This window comes from Cricetulus griseus, chromosome 4, assembly GCF_003668045.3.
Source record: "Cricetulus griseus strain 17A/GY chromosome 4, alternate assembly CriGri-PICRH-1.0, whole genome shotgun sequence".
In the NCBI taxonomy this organism is placed as follows: Eukaryota; Metazoa; Chordata; class Mammalia; order Rodentia; family Cricetidae; genus Cricetulus; species Cricetulus griseus.
In genome coordinates this window covers 74,496,565-74,508,853 of record NC_048597.1, presented here as the reverse complement: position 1 = coordinate 74,508,853, position 12,289 = coordinate 74,496,565, and the positions used below count along the sequence as shown (strand labels likewise).

Sequence of the window (12,289 nt, the reverse complement as noted above, 5' to 3'; positions counted from 1 at the left end):
AAAGCAGACAGAGAAAGAAAAAGAAGGATGAGAAGTAGGCAAGGTCCTTTTAAAAGGGAACACAAAGCCCTGGGTGGTGGTGGTGCAAGCCTTTAATCCCAGCACTTGGGAGGCAGAGGCAGGCAGATCTCTGTGAGTTTGAGACCAGCCTGGTCTACAAAACTAAACACAGAGAAACCCTGTCTCAAAAAAGCCAAAAATAAAAGAAAAAAGAAAGAAAGTAAGTAAAAGGGAACATAGTAAATGTGCACAGGTGATACTCTTAGTGGCTGCAGCTGAGGGCGTATCCTGTCAGCACCCCAAGGACAGGCCAGTACGGATGCCTGGATACTAACAGTTAGGACTGAGTGAATTTTTCCCCTTTCACATTAACATCTCACTTGATAATGATATTGTTCCAGTTTTGTCTGGGGGTTTTGTTGTCAGGACAACTTCTGAATACTTTCTGGCTAGAAATTCTCTTACTGGGTGTCAAAAGTATACCATGTAGATGATGAAAGCCAGCTGGGGCACTGTATGTTTGATATGGTGAATAGATCTTCACTCTGAGGGTGAACTTTAGACAAGTCACCAGCAATTTGTGATATCTTCATCTTACTCAAAGATGCGTCTGCCAGTTCAAAACCTTCCTAAGAATCTAACCCGCTGTTATGCACAATGACAAGGAAGCAGTCATTTAAATAACTGCCTACCACTAGGATATTTAATGTAGATGCTCAACCTGGCTCCTAAGAACTAACTCAGTCTTGAGTAGGCTGCCTGCTTTGCTAATTTGATATTTTCCCCTGGGGAAAAGAGCAACTGAGATTCATCCTTCTGATAGATCTTACTCGGTTTTACCCTCCAGCTCACTAGAACTCTATCATGTAAATTTTCTTAGAGATATTCAGAAGTCAACACCATAACACAGAAACAAGGCAAAGTGAAGATAATGAAAAGGCCAAGGTCTATTGTTACATAATTCATTTGGTTAAAGAAATCATCTGCTATTGCTGAGAATAATTGCTGCTATAGCACACATATTGAGTTCAATGGGGATGATTACAATGTTGTTCTGATATAATTTTAATTATTTCCCCCTTAATGTTGCAGTGTAATTTAACTATGGAAAAACTACACTGAAATTCTCACTAAATTGTCTTTCATGAACCCAGAAGTTTCAGACACATCATACATTCTCTTATCAAAAAACAACTATCTATTCCCAAAAAGGTCTATGTTTTTTGATGTGCCTTTGACGTAAATGAAATGTAAACTCAAAGGGACCCAGCTGTTAGGGTTCTGCACAGATGCACAAAGGTCCATTGGCTTTATGCTATCTTACTGTGAGTCTCTGTGATATGAATTGAAGTGCCTTCTTTCTGCCATTTCCATGACAGTTAACAGCAACTACTAGATAATCTTCTGTGAATACAAACTGAGCTAAGAGAGATACTTCCAGTGATACACATGGAAAAAGTCAGCTGTCAGCCATAGCTAAAATTCCAAGATCCAGTTAAGCGAAGGATGAAAAAGGAACAAAACAGAAAGCTGAGAAAAGATGTGGAGGAAGTCATGGAATGGGTACGTTTTTGACAGAGTATCTATTCCCCAGCCCACACCAAACTGTCTTTCTAAAGTGTGCACACAAAGTCAGCTAGGAGTGTACACTGGAAGTGATTCTGAAAATTCCATCTGAACTCTGCTTCCCACTGTTCCTCTGAAGGGGCAGACAGGACTTTTCCTGTCTCCCTTTTCTTCTCTCTCTCTGTCTGTCTCTCTCTCTCCCCCATCTCCCTTCCCTTTCTCCACTCCCTTCCTTTTCTCCCAATAAAACTTCCCACCTAAATCCCATCTGAACCAAACTTGCTTGAATTTTGTATGAAATCAAAAAATTTAAATATAACTTTAACTATATAAAATACATTATAAAAGACAGAAACATTTGATAATACATGCAATATATACTATCATGTGTGTGTGTTAGAGAGAGAGAGAGAGAGAGAGAGAGAGAGAGAGAGAGAGAGAGAGAGCTGGTGGCCCCAGTACACCACCTTGCAGTAGCTACAGCACATTATCACAACCCAACACTCCCCTTCCCTTGGTGCAAGGCTAGACCTCATTGTCTGATTTCACTTCCCATCTCCAGGTTTCTGAATCTCTTTTCCTAGGAGTCACTTCTTTCATTGTTTCCACGTCATAACTATCTGGCAAAGAAAAGAATTTTTTCTTTTCAAAAGTTTTCTTTTCTCGGTATGTGAATCTCTTGATTTCTGGTATTTTTTTTTAACTTAGCAGATAATTTCTTTCTTTCATCAAAATCTGATGTTCTGACTAATGGGCGATTATTTTTAACTTAAGGGTTTAAAAAGGCAATATTCATATAAAACCCACTGGAAAATGCCAATTGTATTACTATTCTAAAACCTTTTCAGTAATGCATCAATTGTAAGCAGTGGAAATTTCTTGACTATTTCTTCACAGTCTTTTGCAATATTATAAAATACTTATTTAGAAGTTAATCTAGAATCATCTAAAATGCAATAATGGCTGTAACCTCTGCATGAATGTATGTAAAGCTCTGTAGGCCATGTATGAAATGCCAGATTCTTTATTATTTTAGCTGTGATTTCAGAGAAAACTACTTATTCCAGTTGAACATCAGTTTTCTCTGCTACAAACTGATTGTGACAAGTTTCTACTTTAAAACAATGTTGTGAGGATTAGACAAGAGAACAGAAAGAGCATGTGGGAACACTGACCATGGGACTTCTGACCATCTCCAAGACTAGCTACCAGGAATGGAAGAGTCTACACGTAGTGCATAAAGGAACAGGTTAGAACATAGAGATCATACAACAAAGACTGGTGAGCCTGGGGTGATAACAAACAATCCAGGAATACCCTGAGTTGCAAATAGTGGAAAGGGTTCCAGAGCAGAGAAAAGGGAGCCATAATCCTACAGGGACTTGGAAGTTTGTCAGTGGCAAAATGAGAGAGAAAGACAAGTCCAGAAAATCTAATTCACTCTCACAGCTTGGAGAGTGACATGTGAAAGGCTTAGCTCTCACCCAGGCTGATAGGAATGTCTGCTCTACCCAAGGCACCAACTCCTGTGTTGCATTCAGCGCAACCTAGTGAAGCAGCACCCTGTGAGCCAAACTGTTTCCAAGTGACAGCAGAGCACCCCAGAAAAAAAATTGAGTGTTTATAGAATTAAAATAACCGTTAACCAACATGGTAAGCTTTGTAGTGCCTGCAATCTGGTCAGAAATGCATGGTTTGAACAGTTATACAAAGAAGGAGAGAGAGAACTCAAGATGGAGAAAAGTAACTAAAACCAACTCAGACAGCAGGGTAAAGACAAGAGTAAAAATACTAATGACTACATCATATGTATTTAAAATGTTAAACAGAAATACTACACACACACACACACACACACACACATATATATATATATATTATATATATATATATATATATTATTAGATTATCTTTAGAATTGAAAACTATGGTATCTAAAATGAAAACTAGGCTATCTAGAAGTAACAACAGAATAGGCATTGCTACATAAAACTTTATCTAACTTGGAAATAGAAGTAGAAATGATCAAAGGAAAGCAAGAGAAGAAAGTTAATTGTAACAAACAGTACAACAGCAAGATATGAGGAATTTGAGCACAGCTGTCCATGCATTTCTAAGAGAAGGAAAGAGGACAGAAAACATATGCAGATAACCACAAATTTCTGGACGTAATGAAAATTGTAAGCATACATACTGACTCAAAAGAATATAAACACCAAGAAGTAAATCTATTTTTCTTTATGAAGATACTATAGCAATGCCTGCCATCATCAAATTGCCTGAAAGAAATTGAAAAGATAAAAAAATATTTAAAGTAGGCAGAAAAATTCTCTAACAAAAGAGAAACGTTTCATAGAGAACCAAATGGAGTCTTACAGACAATTTCTAGCAAAAAGCTTCTGGTGATCCCTATGGACAAGTACTGAGAAAAAGCCATTTGTTAGAACAATAGCTTTATACCAAGTACCAGGAGATGTGTTCATATGCTCAGTAAGGACACCACATCTGGTATAACAACTGCAATAGGGAGTCAATACTTGATTGAGTTTTCAATAGTCAACTGGCATTCTCCACAATGCATCTGTCTTCCGGACTGGCCAGAGAGGAGAGTTAAAGGAAGATGTGGTGTGAACCTACACCACCCTTGCATCTGTCAGGTCCTTGATGGTGGCTCCACTGTTCTTCATTCTCTGTTTTCCTTAGCAGAGACAATTCTAAAGGCTTCCATTTTCCCTTTCCAATCATAAGCTCCCTCACCTCACAAGTCAGGGAACCAATGTGAGAAATCTGCCAAAATCTCAGTATATCAATCCTAATTATACAGTCTAGGACTGGAAAAAGGCCCACAGGGTGAATTGGGGATACATTGGACCTACTGTGAGTCTCACTTCAGCCAAAACTCCATTAATCACCTGACCTCCGTAAGCCCATACTTTAACTGAAAGGCCCCAATGTTTCTAAGGATCTTCTAAAATCAGTCTCAATTCAGACCCCTGAAAATCTCTTTGTTTCCTTTCCCCCAATTGTTATTCTAAGAGTCTTAGGTGCCTCTGGGGAAAGGCTAACAGTAAAACTTTGAAAACTTCAGCATGATTCTTATCTGTTTTATGCTTGTAAACACCATGATTGATTAGTCAGTACCAAAGGTTCATACCAGTCATGTGACCATAAAACTCACTTTGCCTGTGCTTTCCATTGCAAGTCAGTCCATTACGAACATTGCTTTGTCTTTGCTGCCCATTATAACAATGATCAAGTTGCCTTTGGTGAGTCAGTGCTGCCACCTGGCCCCTCAGGCTCAATCAAACCCATTCATTGCATTTAATTCATCCAAATGACCAGCAGCATCACCAACCCTAAGGTCTGGTACAAGGAAAAGAGGGACAACAAAACTCTTCAGATCCACCCATGCTCCTCTCACCATCTTGCATTGTATAAGATTAGTGAAGACAAGTCTTCTGGGATCCCATTATGGAGGATTAGATTACATACACTGTACCAACTCTATCACTGCAGTTACCCTGAGCCTTCAAATCACTTCTTCAACACTAAGCTAAGGGAAATCAGACATCTTCGAGTCATTTTCCAGAGGCCCTATTTTAGCAAATGCTTCATCCTACTATTCAAACAAACTTTTGGCAACTTTTTTTAACTGTATGTTCTTCCATATTAAACCTAAAATTAAAACTCAGAGGGGTCACATCAATAAACTCAGCCTGATACAGTTTTCAGTTCCTCCCGCCATTATCCCACACTCGTAAAATCCAGTCCCACACATATTCTCCAGACTTCTGCTTGAGTGAATTAGCAAAATCCTTAAGCTCTTTAGTAGTGTTGTGCACCTCTTCATGGACTACACTCTCTACCTCCTCTCTGGAAGCCTGTTTAGTCTTAAGTCTGGCTATAGGGCTAGAGGCAACTATTGATGGGTTGGGAGGGATACCAGTATTGTCTTGCCTGGCATCTTTTTCAGAGAAAGTCACTGCTGGTTTAACAGAAAATGAAGGATAAATTTCCCCAGCCAAAGGTGAAAAGGACAATATTTCAGGGGGTGGAGGTGGGAATGCATCTTCTGCTGAGGGTAAAGAGACTACTTCTTCAGGTGAAATCAACCTTTGAGAATCTGAGGGTTCAAAGTTACCAGTTTCAATAGGGTCCCCCCATACATCTACATTCCACAATACAGGATCCCATTCTTTACCAACCAATGCCCTTTAACCTTCAACACTCTCCAAGGCTGGGATTTGAATTTTCACTGCAATTAAGCCAAACTTACACTGAAGATTTTGGTTTCATTTTCTGTCCTGCAGCTCTGTGGCTGCTGGAGAGAAGATTATCTTCCAGGGCACACTTAGAAAACTTTAGACCATTTATGTGCACCTGGATGCAGTCAGTCAATTTCATCACTGAGTTCATCGTTGCCATTCGCTGTGATGCTAGAAGCTGATTCGTTTTATTAGGAAACTCATTCATTTCCTTTGTTTTCCTACAAATGGTCAAAAGCTTTATATATAGTGCCACCAAATCATTGCCAATCACAATTTGTGAATCAGGATAATCAAATGCATTTATCTCCTGTAGTTTGTAAAATAGTTCACACCATGGGCTTCCAGTACTCTCCGAGTTTCCAGGAGAGGCTTCAGTATCTGGAGAGGCTTCTGTAACTATAGTTGTTCGAAATCCTGTTTGAAATACTTAAACATTTATCCTTATACTTCTTTTGTTGTCCCAAAATCAGTTTTAGTCAGAGTTCTCTAGAGTGACAGAACTTATAGAATTATTTCATTCATATATATATATATATATATATATATATATATATATACATATATATGGGAATTTATAGGCTGTGGTCCATCCGATCCTACAATGGCTATGGCTATGAATGTAAGGTCCAAGAATTAAGAAGTTGTTCAGTCCATGAGGCTGGGTATGTCAGCTAGTCTTCAGCGAAATACTGAAAATGAAGGCAAGAGCAGGCAGACAAAGAGTTAAGGCTTCCTTCTTTTGTGTCCTTATATAGACTTCCTACAGAAGGTATGGGCCAGATTAGGGGTGACTCATCCCACTTTAAAAGTTCTGGTTTAAGGGCGTATTTTCCCACCTCAAAGATCTGGATCTGGATTATGGTGTATCCTGCAAACTTAAAAGTTCCAGATTAGAAGTTGATCTTCCCACTTTAAAGTAAGCAAAAATCCCTCACATGTTGCCCTTCCATTTGGGGGTTTCTAGATGTCCTCATGTTGACAACCAAGAATAGCCACCACAGACAGTAAAGTTGAGAAGATGTACAGCCTCACCAGATACCAGATAAAAGGTAAATCAAATCGCATCAAGATTCCTTTTTGAAAAAAATATTTTCACTAATCTTTGAGAATTTTGTACGATGTGTTTTGATTATATTTGTCTCCTCCCCTAGGTTTTTTCAGATCCACCTCCCTTCCCTCCCCTTCCAATTCTGTCCTTTTTTTCTATCACCTCAGTCAGAATAGGTGTCATTAAGGAAACAAATAACACATGAGTAAAAGAATGTGTGAAAAGGGAAACTTGCACATTGACACCAATGTGTAGAATTTATAAAAGGATTAAAAATCTATCTACTATATGACCTGATGTACTGGAAGGACCCTTTGTCCACATGTCCCAGACTCACCAGCACAGCTGAATTGTGGAATCAGCCCCAGTGTTCAACAATCAGAAAAGAGAACACATAAAGGAAAATTGATTTGATAGGAAATGAACACATGAAGAGTTAAGCACTTATTGTGTTTTCTCTCCTCAAACATGATTCCTACATGTTACATAGATACATAAAGTCATGACATGGAACAAAGTAAAAATGTCTAGGGCAACAAAAGGGACTAAAAGTAAGGGGAGGAGCAACAAAAGGGGCTAGATGTTGCTCAATGTACAGAATATACTTGTGTGAAAATCAAACATTAAATCTCTTTACTTTTTTTTTTAATCGTGTGTGTTTGTATGTGTACGTAAGTATGTAGGTGCACCTATATAGATGCATCAGATTACCCCAAAGCTTGATGTAAAGGAGACTGTGAGCTGCCCAGTGTGGATTCTGGAAGCTGAACTGTATGAGCAGTGTAAGCTCTTAAGTACAGAGTCATCTCCACCCCTTGGATCTTTTAAAACAATGTCACACACTTATGGTCAGCCCAGGGGCATACGCAGATTTTCAGGGGCTCCTGATCTATACAATTACAGAAATCCCTGATTTTGAAAATGAAATAACATATATACAATGTTTGAATTGGAACCCTAAAAAGGTAACAACAGAAAAGTCCCCAAAGCTTTAATCACAATAATCATTTTTTAATTTGCTTACATAAAACAAAGAAATAGGAATATTTCTTTCTGATATTTCACAAAGGTATGGAATTGGTCATTTCTGAAAATGAAGTATAAAGTTACAAGAATCTAGCCTTGGCAATCTCGTAGATCTACAAAAGAAGAATAAGTTGTCAGCAAATACCTCAGGATAAAATGTAGGGTAAGGACTATAACAAGAGGCAACACATTCACCCAAACTACTCATCATACAAAAATCATCCATGTAGGTGATCTGAGAATGTCTGCCAAGTGATATCATTATGGTTGTTTGTTCTAAGACCTAAAATTTGCTAGAATTTTGGTGCCAATCTTTTCTATCTGGATTCAGTGTCTCTAGGTGTCAAACGGGGCTGTGGTAAATAAAGGAAGGGAGGCATGCAGGCTCTGTTGGGCCACCCGTGGCCCCTCACAGGTCTCAACAGGAATGTCGACTGTAGAGCAACTGTGGCCGGCACCAATAAGAGCACACAGGTAATTAGCAGCAGCGCAAGCTGAGTGCCCAGCGTGTTGGAGCAAGTTGTCATGCAGGGTTAAGATGCACCTGTTTATGATTAGCTACAATGGATTCCACACCCCATACCTCATTTCTTGGAAGGAAGGAAGAACTTGTTTGAGCAATGATTGCAAGCTTTTCTGTCTTCCATTCCAAACTCATTCACCTGGTCTGCTTTTAATGTTCTTTCTCTCCTATTCTCTTGCCGATGGTTCATTTACAGTGCCTGGTAAAAATCAGAAAAGGGTTCTTTCTTCTTTCTGCTGTGGTAGGAAGACAGCTTTTCAGAGTGTCTTAGTCTTCAAACCTGACTTTTTTCCTGGGTTATGGGACCCACAACAGGGTCCCATAAGTGCGATGTCACTTATCCCCACAGTTGCTGGCACATTCTGATTCCCTTGTAAGTTTTGCATGAAGTCCATTGTGTTGCTACACAGAAGAGCCACTGGACATAACACACATATTCCACAGCTATCTGCATCAGCTTGTGAGTGTGATACGAGCAGATTCCTGTCACCATCATCACTGCTGAAAACAAGAGCCAAGGAAAATAGAAAGAGTGAGTGTTTCATCATAGATAGTTAAATAAAGCCAGTGAGTAATCCTAGGTTACCAACAAACACTAATAATAGCAAGCCAGATTTCTTCTCTGCAAATGAACCTGACGCTTCTGCTCTCAGTCTGCCTTCAAAGGGTAAGTAAGAGCTGGTCTTTTAGTTATGCTTTTGATCTCTAGGTTCCAGCCCACTCCAACTCTGCAGAGATTTCTGGTGCTCCTTCGGTGGGGCACAGAGATCCCATAGGTGCCTTTAGGAGAGAGAACTCACATGAGGCGATAGAGTCAGGGTCCCCTCAGTTTCTGAATACAGTAAGGCTCTCAGATTTCCTCAGAGTTCTTAGTCATCCCCCAACTACCACAAATCCTGGAACATTCCAATGAAAGCAGGAGAGGCATGGTCCATCAACTTCATTCAAATCCCAGTGACCTTCGTCCAACCAAGGTGATCCCAGCAGTGCTGGCTGGGGCATGGAAGGAGTTTTCTATTGTTTCTATTGTTTCAATGAGATCAGGGCATACCTAGTGCCTACTCCTTCTACCTGCCACTGTCCCTAGGCATCCTGGTCTTTGTAGGTACTTTGCTCTACAGGGATTAATTCTAAACTACTCAGACTGGAATTTGCCATGCTGGCCAAAGGAAGAGAGCCACCAAAGATAATAAAGTCTAAGAATTTCCTGAATCCTAAAATGTAGTCATTTTCACCCTTTGACAGCAGCATTCCTAAGTTTTCCAGTTGCTCAGATGCTGCAAACATGAGGGTGGCTTCATCTGTGCACCTCTATGACTCTGCAACCATGTTGGGAGGCATGGGCTTAACTAGTGTAGGGCTATAACAAGGCACCTGCATGGGAGAGCCCTGGCAACAAGACCCTACGATGACCTTTTGAGTTTATGTGCCACAATACTTAACTCTACTAGAATCTATCAAATGATTTCTTCAACAAATCTTTATGGAAAGCTTACAGAACTAACAACATTTACAAAATGGGGCTTATGCATTTCAAAATTAAGTTTTCTGCTACTGCATGAAAAATGCTATAAACCTTGAAATGCTCTTTCCCATACTGTAAATGAAGACTAGTACTCAGCGACTTTCAGAAACTGAGACAAAATCGTGTACTGCTAGCTGGGTATGACCTCCTCAAGAAAATTGTAAGGCACTTCTGTGATATGTTTAAGAAAAGCATTTTCTTTTTTAAAGATTTTGTTTTATTTTAATATGTCTGAACACATATATCTGTGTGAGCAGGTTCCCACAGAGTGCAGAGCCTCTAGGTTCTTCTCAAGCTGGAATAACAGGCAGTTCTGAAACACCTTTAAAAGGTGCTAGGAAAAACTTGGATCCTCTGGAAAAACTGTGGGCTCTTAATCACTGAGATAAATAGGCAAACAAAAATCTACATGTAAAAATCTGGTTTATTAAAACTCACTGAATCTCAAGTTTTGAATATTTCCATTTTCCAATGTTTTCGACTCTACTCTTATAGAACTAAGAGTAACTTAATAATCCAGCTGGTTTGGCTAAGGGTACCCCTAGACAGAATGTCCAAGAACACAACCTGCTTTCCCACAGCTGAACAAAGATTTGGACCACTGAACATGATGTAAAATGTTTTCAAATAAATTTAAGTTTCTTTTTCATTATTATGTTTTTTTGGTTAGGCATATACAATAGTGGGTTTATTACCACATTATCCATTTATCAATATTTTATCATTACATTTACATTGACATTTATTCACTGTGCACAGTCGTGGGTTTATGAAAGATTATTTTTTAAGTATATCATGTAATTTAACAAATTTGTCCTTGGTACCCATCCTCCCTCTTCTTTCCCTGCCCTTCCTTTCTCCCCTCCCCTCCAGCCTCCTCTCTCTTTGTATTTATAAAGAATGTAGAATTCAAGAATGAGAGAATATGTGGTATTAGTCTTTCTGGTGTGGCTTACTTTGCTTACTATAATGATCATTAGTTGTGTCCATTTTCCAGAAAATGGCAAGATTTCATTATTATTTGTAGTTGAATAAAACTCTATTGAGTGTATGTACCACATTTTATCAATTAACTGATCTGTTGACAGACATCTAGACTAATTCTGTAACTTGCTTATTGTGACTAGTGAAGCAATAAACATGGATAGGCAAACTTTTTAAAATATATTTCCATTTTCTTTTATTAAGAATTGCTGTCTTTCTTTAGTTCTGTTCCTCAAGTAAACTGCAAAGATTCCTGTTTTCCTGAATGAGGACTTTGTATGATCTTGGTTAACTCTGTGATTTGAACACAGGAAATACCAATGTCTGTCCCAGAGAGTCTTCAAGTCCTGGCATCTGTCTAGACCCTGGCATTTATCATGTTCACCACAAACGTCCTTTGTTGGAGGTCTCCATGCTGATATAAGTCCTTACATTTGGGGAGCATTTGAACCTGCTGTCAGTGACTGTCCTCCAAGCAGAAGTAGTAACTATGCCATCTGTGGACATAGTTTTTGTATCTGGTTCCTCCCATCCTCTCTGCTCTACATTTCTAAATGCCTATTCCATTGGATTAGTCCAGAGGAGATGAAGAGGGAAATTACAACACTTGCCCTGCACCAGTCTATATCATTTTAGGAAAAAAGAGTGCCTTGATAATACCATGTTGTGTGTGTGTGTGTGGTGTGAGCAAAAGCTAGAGACACTTGTGTTGTAGACTGACTGGCATGCCCAACCTTTTCATGTTGTGACATGGCATTGTTATCTACTAAGATTACACTCAAGAAATGCCCAAGTGAATTACCAAAATACTGGAGGGATGGGGTGGGGGAGTCAACATTTTATGTAAGTTTACATCAATTTTGTGTTAGGCCACATTCATAGATATCTGGGCATATTTGGCCCGTGCGCTGTGAGTCATGCACACCTGGCAGAGTGTTATGCTCACTTATGCATAACTCTGATCTAAATTAGTGGCTGAGTAAGCATGCAGACACCCTTCCTGTCTAACAAATAGTTTGCTGTGGTGGGATATTTAAGATCTGTGCTCCTCAATGGAGTCACTAAGTCACATGTGGTAATGAGCCCTGGAAATACAGCCAATGTGTCTGAGGATCAAAGATACTAGTTTCACTTAATAGTGGTTAATCTAGATTTGGTTTGCCTCATGCAACAGTGATCAATAAGATGTATAACATAGCGCTATACTGCAGTCTAGAACAAATCAGTTAGCCTTTGAAATACTGAAAATTTCAAAGCTATAAACCTACAAAATGGAGATAAGTTTTGGAATGAACAAAGATTCATCACTACATAAAATCATCCACCACAGAGTTTTAGGCAAACCATTC

General features: G+C 39.2%; 1 long non-coding RNA gene across 1 annotated transcript in view; it reads right to left on the bottom strand.

Annotated features, from left to right (window-relative positions):
• The window catches only part of LOC113835460, a 42,986-nt gene extending 34,243 nt beyond the window's left edge, over positions 1-8,743 (bottom strand). Inside the window, exon 1 of the long non-coding RNA XR_004769998.1 lies at positions 8,492-8,743. This is a non-coding gene — a long non-coding RNA (uncharacterized LOC113835460). The remainder of the gene's footprint in view (positions 1-8,491) is intronic.
• Between the last annotated feature and the right edge of the window lie 3,546 nt (positions 8,744-12,289).